We start from the raw sequence: 10,340 nt of genomic DNA on the forward strand, positions 1-10,340 counted from the left end.
GTAGCTCGGGAACGAGTTACATTTGTTGAGTACCGTCGGGTACCAGCTGGCAACAAGTGGATCTATGTGGGAAATAATGCAAGAGTTGAAGTCAAAGGAGTCGGCACTTGCAAACTCAACCTACGTGGTGGTAGAGTTTTATTTCTACATGATGTCCTGTATGCTCCTGAAATTCGACGGAATCTTGTTTCCGTTACGTGTCTTCTTGATTTAGGGTATTGTATTAATTTTTACAGTCGGTCTGTTGAACTTAAGATTGACTCGGTGTCAATCGGATATGGTTTTTAACAAATGGTTTTATGGTTCTTGATGTAGAACCAGATGTCAATTATGCTATTGATGGTTGTTTTTCAAACATTGCTTTAACTAGTGATGCAGATATAACTGATGAGGTTTGGCATGCTAGATTAGGACACATAGGACAAGAACGTATGAATCGATTAGCTAGAGAGGGTCTATTGGACACTCGAGCTAAGATTCAATTGTCTATATGTGAGCATTGTCTTGCTGGAAAAGCAACTAGGAAACCATTTGGTAAGGCTATTAGATCTGAATCAACATTGCAGTTAATTCATTCGGACATTTGTGGTCCAATGAATGTGAAGGCTAGACATGGAGCTTCCTATTTCATTACATTTATTGATGATTTCTCTAGGTTCGGTCATGTGTATTTGATTTCTCACAAATCCGAAGCATTAGATTGCTTCATTCGTTATATGAACGAAGTTGAGAATCAAACGGAACGTAAAGTTAAGACTTTACGCACTGACCGTGGTGGGGAGTATTTGTCTGATATGTTTAAGACAATATGTAATGATAGAGGGATTATTAGACAGCTGACAATCCCTGGAACTCCACAGCAAAATGGGGTAGCTGAAAGAAGAAATAGGACTCTTCTTGAAATAGTTAGGTCTTTGATGGCGCAAGCTAATTTGTCAATCTCCTATTGGGGAGATGCATTATTAACTGCAGCCTATATACTTAACAAAGTACCTTCAAAGTCAGTTCCATCTACCCCATATGAACGTTGGACAGGCAGAAAACCAGATTTGAGTAATCTGAGACCTTGGGGGTCAGCTGCTTATGTTCATGATAGTTCTCACAAGTATGGAAAACTAGGGCCTAGAGGTAAGAAATGTATTTTTATAAGATATCATGAGACCTCCAAAGGTTATGTTTTCATAGGTGAGCAACTAGATGGAACCATCTCCGAAATAGACTCGAGAGATGCGACTTTTCTCGAAACATAGTTCCCAATCAGAGGTGATGTTGATAAATATATTCCTCTATTTGAGGAGGATGAGATATTATCAACGAGAGAAGTGTCAAAAGGGATACCTGAGTCTAGTCAACCGAGTGGGAGTGATATGCCGAGTCATGAGTTGACTTCTCAACAACCCAACTTACGGAGAAGTGTTCGTAAGATCAAACCTAAGAAGAGGTTTGATATTGAGAATGAGGCATTGGTTACACTTCCAATTGACGACGACGAGCCTCAATCCATTGAGGATGCATTGGGATGTAGAGTTAGAGAAAAATGGAAAGCTGCAATGGTTGAAGAGATGGAGTCCATGATTCAAAATCATGTTTGGGACTTAGTCGATCTTCCTCCGGGCCGAAGGGCTATTGGGAATAAATGGATTCTCAAAATAAAGAGGAAAGTAGATGGATCGATTAACAGATACAAAGCTAGTTTAGTTGCAAAAGGATATACCCAAATGGAGGGTATTGACTTTGAAGAGACATTTTCTCCCGTAGTGAAATTTGTATCAATAAGAGTTATTTTGGCCTTTGTGGCACATTATGACTTAGAATTACATCAAATGGATGTAAAAACCGCTTTCCTTAACGGTGATCTTGACGAAGAAATCTATATGGTTCAACCAGAAGGTTTCATTGCTGAAGGCCAAGAGAAAAAAGTATGTAGACTTAGAAAGTCTATATATGGGCTAAAGCAAGCGTCAAGACAATGGAACATAAGATTTAACGAAGTCGTTTTATCTTATGGTTTCGAGATGATCAATGAGGATCATTGTGTTTTCCTGAAAAGGGAAAAAGGAAAATATGTCATTTTATCATTATATGTTGATGATATGCTGATAGCTGGAAATGACATAGGATATGTGAATGAAGTCAAGAAGTGGCTGTCATCACAATTTGATACAACAGATATGGGAGAAGCTGAATACATTTTAGGGGTGAAGATCATAAGAGATCGTCCTAAAAGACTTTTGGGTCTGTCACAAGAGTCTTATATAAATAAGATGTTACATCATTTCAGCATGTCTAATTGCAACATAGAACATACACCTATTGTGAAAGGTACTGTGTTGAGCAAGAGTATGTGTCCTAAAACTCCAGAGGAAATAGCTGAGATGAATAAAAAATCATATGCCAGTGCTATTGGTAGTTTGATGTACACTATGTTGTGTACACGTCCTGATATCAGCTATGTTGTGGGCTTAGTCAGTCGCTTCCAGTCAAACCCAGGACCGAGACACTGGAAGGCGATAAAAGGATATTCAGATATCTGAATGTCTATTTTCAAGGATCGAATATGAGTCCGAAAGGATATTCAGATGCAGATTGGGTGGAGACCCGGATGATAGAAAATCCACATCGGGATATGCATTCTTGCTGAATGGTGGCGCCATCTCCGGAACGGCAAGAAACAAGCTTGTGTAGCTTTATCGACTATGGAAGCATATTCAGCGGCTGTGCAAGAAGCAGTCTGGTTGAGAAGGTTTCTAAAGCATCCGAAAATTGCTGAGGATAGTGGGAGTCCAATGGCTATCTACTGTGACAGTCAAGCTGCAATAGCTTTTTCCAAGGATCCCAAATATCATAGCAAAGGCAAACATATAGAAATTAAATATAATTTTGTAAGGGATATTGTGGCTAAAAGAAAAGTCATTCTTGAGTATGTCCCTACACGTGTTATGCTTGCAGATCCTTTTACTAAGCCAATGACTAAAGAGTCATTTAAAGAACATGTAAAGTCTTTGGGACTTCGTAGAATGTAACAATATTGAAATAACAATCAGACTTTGTGTTATGATTATGTCATTTGTCATAATTTATTCAGTGTATATGTTGTATTTGTTACATTCATGTAAGATCTCGGTGAGCATGTTGGCAGGTGGAGATTGGTCCACTCACATGGACAATCATCTCTGTTTGTTAAGTACAAATAGGGGTAAGACCGTTACTTATGAAACAGCTTACGTAGCTGAAATTATGAAATTAGAGACAGATTCATAAGTTGAGGTCGCCTTGATAATTGTGTCAAGATGAGATCATTTATGTGTAAATAATGATCGAAGTAAATGAACCCACCATTTACTGAACCTGTTGAAAGCCAGATTAGAATTCATATGTTGAATTCAGGATTAGACGTTAGGTATGTCTAGATCGAAATCTGTACGATGTTAAATTTGAAGACAACATGCACTTTTTAGTAAAGAGAATAACATCGTAGCATGTGATTCATACCACTTGTGCTATTGCGACAATAAAGGTAGTAGGAGAAAGAATCCCTGTTTCTCTACTATGTGAGACCTTTGAGATTATATGTTAATCTCAATTTTTGCCTTAGTGACTATTTAGCTGTCTACTTGAAGTTTTAATCAGTGTCTGCTACTTTAGCGTGTATCCTATGGCTATGGATGATTCGGTCTATGGAGCATAACTAGGAAAGCGACTGATTAAAATGGATTGATTCTAGCTAAAAAGGAAGATTAAATATATTTACATCTTTTGTTGTTATTCATTGGTCGACCCATTTCTGTTATGTATGGAAATGAATGTGAATATTGGATATGGAACATGCTCATGACATAATGGTCATTATAAGGGATTAGAGATGTTCATATCGATGTAAATGAAAATTATTTAATCTGGGTAAATAGCAAGACATGGATATCTTCAAGATAATGGCTGTGTGTCATTTGAAGATTGGATGAATCCTGGATAAAGGCTATGTGCCACCAGGAAAGTGGCTAAGTGTCATAAAGAGTGTGTCTCTAATTTATTTGAGTAGCTAAGTAAAGTGTAACAACTTTATTAGCATTGATTACTCAAAGAGCGGCTAAGTCAAGGTGTAACAATCTTCTTAACAACTATCGCTCAGTGTGCTTGCTGTCGCACGAACCATTTTCTCTAAGTATGAATTGGATGTTCTCATATGGTCTATGTGACCAAACTCTCTAATAGTCTATGTGACTTATTAAGTCTTTGTGACTTACCTGAATGAACTAGTCTTAGTGACTTACCTTGGACGAGTGGGAGATGTTGGAAATGGGGATAGTGGGGAACGTGGCCCATGTTCCCCACTACTCATAATGGAAAAGGACCATTATACCCCTAGTGGATTTCCCTATATAAAGGGGGTACGTCCAAGGCTCAGGGTGTGGAAATCGCAAGCGTGCGACGAGAGTCAAAGGAAAACATCCAAGGCGGCGGGATTTGGTTTGTGGAATTGCGGAGGGCTTTCCGACATTGTGATCGCTCTTCCGACAGCGAGTCTTCGCCACTGCCGATTGCGGATCTGCGGGAGATCGCTGTAAGTTTTTACTGCATTTAATTAATTCGTCTATCATGCGTTTAGATTATTTTCAACACTTATTTATATCTATAAAATAAAATTAAAATCAGAGAATGGGTCCCTATCGTTGGCTTTCCGACACTCATGTTAAAAAAAGAGGAAGAGAAATGGAAAGTGATAGAGATCGAGACTTATTTTTCTCTTGCTTTTTTTTTTCATATCCGGCTTACCCTTTTATACCTTTTTTAGTGACCTTTCATCTTTCCCTATTTAATGATATTGATTATCTATAGAAGACATCTTTGTCTTGACTTCTATGTATTTAATGACAGATGGAGTGTTCTCTTTTACTTTCACTTTCTCAAGACCTTTTCTCCTTTGTTACTTCGCACGATTGATGCCGATGTTATATTCGACCGAGCGGGTGGTCTGCTCGGACTGATTTCTCGTCGGTTGGGCAACATCATTTTGATCGACTGATGTAGTCACTCCTATTCGGATTAGCCTTACTTAAACTTTAGTGTTGACCGCTCTAATTTTAACCTATACTATGACTATTGACCTATGTCACATAAATTTTTATCACGGCATCATAAATCATTCTAGAGAGGAGTTTGAGATTTTTAATTTAACAATAATAGTTTTTTTTTTTTGCTTTGGTTTTTTAGGTGGAGTCCGTAATTAGTAATTAATTTGACCTTTTCAAAACAACTTAAAAATAAATTATTTTATTTTAAAGAACACGAACTACTTAAAAATACATATTTATACTCTTCTCTCATTTATATAAATATATATTTTTTAAATAAACTTATTAGCAAATTATTATTTTGAAAATAAATACATATACAAATAATTATAATTAAATTAAAATTTATAAGTTAATTAAATATTAAATAAAAATTATAAATTAAATTAAAAATAAAAAAAAATTAATATATTAATTAAAAAAATATAATTAAATTAAATTAAAGATGATAATTAATTAAAATATTAATTAAAAAATAATAAATAAAATATATGCTTTATAATATAGGATTTTAAAAAAATTATAGGAATATTTTTTCATCGGAAATTTACCAATGGCATATGTGCCTTTTGGTATTTACCAAAAAGTGTATCGTAGTTTTGTTTATACCAAATGACACAAAATAAAAAATAAACTTCCTCTTTTACCCCTCCCATCAACCTCCTCTTGTCAATCACCATTTTCTAAGCATCCAAATCACATTTTTAATTAAAAATTATTTTATGATTTGGATGTACGTCCTCTCACCCTCTTTCTCCCTCCATCCCTCTTCCTGGTCTTATAAACACGAAGCGATCATGAACCTCCTTCACTTGTTATACCTTCTCCTAGTGGCATTGCAAAAGACTATTTAGGATTTAGGGATCTTGTCGTAAGAGTTTCAAGAGAAGAGTTTATAGGACAACAGTGGTTAAGAACCGTAGCGTTGAAGAACAAATTTATAGCAAGAGGAAAATTAGTAGAAGAAGACAATTAAAGATTTAACGATGTATGTATAAATTTACTATTGTAAAATAGGGTGATTATGTAAAAAAATACGTTTGGTAGCAAAGGGTGATGACCAAAATCGTGTTTATGGTTTCATTCGATGTCTGGGGAATAAATATTCAACAATACCTGCAATATAATGTACTCCAATACTTAATCGGTTTGTAAGGTGCTCCATTGTGATGCTAGATTTCAGCTAGACCTTGCTCATGCATATTAGGTTGATATGGTAGGTATCAAGATATTAGGTTGATATGGTAGGTATCAAGATGTTGGGCCTGATATGCAATCATATCAGGCCTACTGTATTCGTTGATCAAAAATTTGGTTTGATACTATATCTACCTTCTCCTCGCTTAATCCTTCGTAGTGATTGGGAGTTTGTATAAATCCAATTACCCTAGGTCCATAAATATGTTTCGACCAAAACCCACTTAAGGACCTAAACTTGTTTGATTACACCCAATGAACATGTTATTACTTTCTGGTGTTGTAAGGAGGTAAATAATGCTATCCATTGCTTATTTAGGGCTCTAAGTGGTGGTCCAACATTACCAGAAATTTATGCTTCAATGAGGGTCTAATATGGGATGATATCAGGCCCACGTTGGGCCTGATATTATCCCATATCAGGCCCAACATGGGCCTAATGTGGGATCATATCAGGTCTTGTGTGATCTTTGCTTAAACCTTTACTTTTATACTATATATACCATTTCCTTGCTCAATCCTTTCTAGTGTTTGAAATTATGGAAAATTACAAACCCTAGGTCCATATCAGTCGGATTATGTCACAACTACTAATAAATTATGAAAATATAAGATGTACACCATATATATCGTTACTTGGTCTTTGCTAAATTAGTATTTACAACAGTACTTGATTATGTAGTTGTAATTTTACTAAATTAGTTTATAATTTTTTTTATCAGGGACGATCATATTATTAAAGAAATTCTCTCTAAGATATGGAATATGCTTGATGCAAATTCTTGCATGGGACATGAAGCTAATGTAGGAGAATTATCCAGAATAAATATTCCATCATCTTCTAAGTATAGTGGTGTGTAGAACACAAATAGAAATATAAGCAGCAATTTTACATTTGATCTAAATGAAGAAAGCAAGTATTCTAAAAGATGAGGTTCTGAATCCTTGTATAACACTAGGTGATTACTTTGAGCCTATTTGGAGTGAGGAGGAAGGACATTATATCCGAATTGGAGAGGAATTACAATGCAATACAGATGTACAAGAATTCTTAGCTGATGATATATATGCAGATTGAACAATATGAAATTTTCTCGGAGTATTACGGTGACTTAGAGGAGGAGCATAATTTTGTGTTGGAGAGATTTTTCTGTCTCGATAAGAGTTCAAGAATGCATTTGTGAAATATGCCATGGTTAAACATATGAGATATAACCCAATTGACACCCAAAAAAATAAAGTAAAAGCTGTTTGCTTTAATCAACCATGTACATGGAGAGTAGTTGCCTGGCGGATGTAGAGTTCATTGTTACGAAATATGTAAAGGAACACCAATGTGACACCATAAGAGAAGTGTTGATCATCAAACATGCTCTTCCTCCTTTGTAGCGTGTTTTGTTGAAGAGCAATTTGTTGCAGATGAATAGTATAAACCAAGTATGATTATATTAGATAAAAAAGTAAGGTTTGGAGTGACCATATCATATAGAAAAACATACATAGTTTGGGAGAAAGTAATGAAGAAGGTCGTTGGAGATTATAAACAAGCTTATAGAGATCTTCCACTATATCTACATAAGTTAAGAGTTAAGAACCCAGAAACCTATGTGGCACTACAAAAGAATGGTGATAATCAGTTCCAACGATGTTTTTGGAGTTTTGGAGCTTGCCAAAGAGTATTCAGGTCTTATCTTCGTAAATTGATCGGAATTGATGCCACACATTTAAGAGGGAAGTATCCGGGTGTGTTATTGATGGCTACAACAATTGATGCTAATGATAATGTCCTCCCAGTAGCCTTTGGAATCATTGAAGTTGAATGTGAGTCTGTCTAGGAGTGGTTTTTAGATTATATGAAGAGATTCTTTGCTATTGATGCATAGTTAATGAGAAAGATATCGCGACATTATATCAGCAGTTAGGAAAGTCTACCCAACCGCCTATCATGCTTTCTGTTGCCACCACATATCTTGCAATATGGTAACAGATACTCGTAGCAGATGAGCTTTAGGCTTGTTTTGGGCAGCAGCATGTGAAAACACAACACTCCAATATGATTTCATAATGCAGTCCATACTTGAAAAACATCCAGATGCCCATAAGTGGCTTCAGAACATTGACCCTAAAATATGATCTAATGCACACTTTAGTGGGAGAAGGTACACAATGCTAACCACCAATTATGTAGAGAGTTTAAATGCTTTGTTCAAGCATATACGTGAACTTCTTATAAATAGGTTAATTGATAATACTAGAAGAAAGGTAGCTCAATGGTTCTTTAACCGTAGGGAGGAAGTCTCTATATGGTATGTTGCTTTGACACCTCATGCTACTAAAGAAATGGATTTAATGAGAGAGAAAGCTAGACGATATAAAGTCCACCCCTACTCTCAATCTGAAATGGATATAGAGACATGAGGTGCTTCATTCATTGTTGATTTGGAAAGAAAATATTGTAATTGTAGGGAGTTTTAAATTTTAGGACTGCCTTGCTCACATGCTATTGCTGTCATTATTCACTAGAATATGGATACACTCCTATATTGTGAGCATTTTTTCATTCACAAAATTGGAATACGACATACATGGATCATATTTACCCATGTCGAAGCAAGAAATTTTGGCCTAGGGGCATAAACAACATTATAGTTCTATGTCCCCATAGTCTTGTGTAGCCGGGTAGGTGAAAGAAGGCACAGATCAAGTTGAAATATAATGGGAATGTAAAAATCAAATGCAACCGATGCAAACAACTGGGCATAATTGAAGGACTTGTAGAATGCTGCCATCCCCTGATTCTTGACTTACCTGTATATGTATACAGGAGTATTATGCTTGATTTAAATATTTTGTAAGTAGGAAGAGTGGATCCTTATATTTTGTATGCAGTGCATCCATAGTATTATAAGAAAAATAGTTGTGCAAAAAATGTTACTACTATATCGTTGTTTGTAGTGTTCATTTTTTAATACAATGATATCTATGATATGAGAAGTATAACCAATCCCAGGAAGGCAGAATTAATAATTCACACCATATCTCCATTTTGTAAAATAAAAACTCGCTAGCACTTGCAAATATTCAGAAAGATAATAGGTTCAGTCCAATTGTGCATTTAAACTCAATAGGTTGGGGTTGAAAATTTCAAAGTCTTATAAATTTATTTTCAACTCTAACTAAGTTATGACTTAAACAAAATGAGTGTTGTTGTGCTTGAAAAATATAATAGGACAAAAGTTGTTGTTTATAGAATACAATTCAGGTGCACATGTTCTGTGCCAACTGGCACGGAGCAAGAGCTTCATTTGTATTGGTTAAAACTAAGTTTTGACACCATATATAAGATCAAACCTTCATAGGAAAGGTGATTTTAGATAAATCCAAACACTGTAGGGCCATAAGTGAGTTTTGACCAAAATCCACTGATGGACCTACACATCTCTGATTGCGGCCATTTCAAGTCTTGTGAGTTTCTAGTATTCCAAGGACTCCAACGGTGCTATCCATTTCTAATTTAAAGATACCTAGAGGTGATCGAACATTACGAAACATCTCAACCTTATTGTAAGCCTGATATGCTAACATATCAGGCCCACATTAGCCTGATATGCTAGAATATCAGACCCAACGTTAGGCTGATAGGTTGGGACCTTGGCCGCATTGTTCCGCCGATCACTTCCAAGTTTTTGCTCCCCAAATCTAAAACTTGACACCATCTCTCCCTTCTATAAACTATAAACTCACTACGGATTGTGAAAAAGTATAGAAATTCCAGTAGGCTAGGTCCAACACTGGGTTTTAAGGCTATGGCGTGTGATTGGAAATTGCTAATAGTAGTATAATATAACTTTAACCTCTAACTAAGTTGTCACTCAAAAAATAAATGTTGGTGCGGTTAACACTAACGGTCTAACTCAGGTTTTGATGAATGATAAAGTAGGTTAAGTTAGTTTCGTTGTGATCTAACACTTTGCCTGAGTGTACAGGAGAAGTCCAGATAGGTTGACAGGCTAGCCGGATATTTGGCACGAAGCCCAACTAGGTCGACGGACCTACCGGATAGCTGGCACG

This window comes from Zingiber officinale, chromosome 6B, assembly GCF_018446385.1.
Source record: "Zingiber officinale cultivar Zhangliang chromosome 6B, Zo_v1.1, whole genome shotgun sequence".
NCBI classification, from domain to species: Eukaryota; Viridiplantae; Streptophyta; class Magnoliopsida; order Zingiberales; family Zingiberaceae; genus Zingiber; species Zingiber officinale.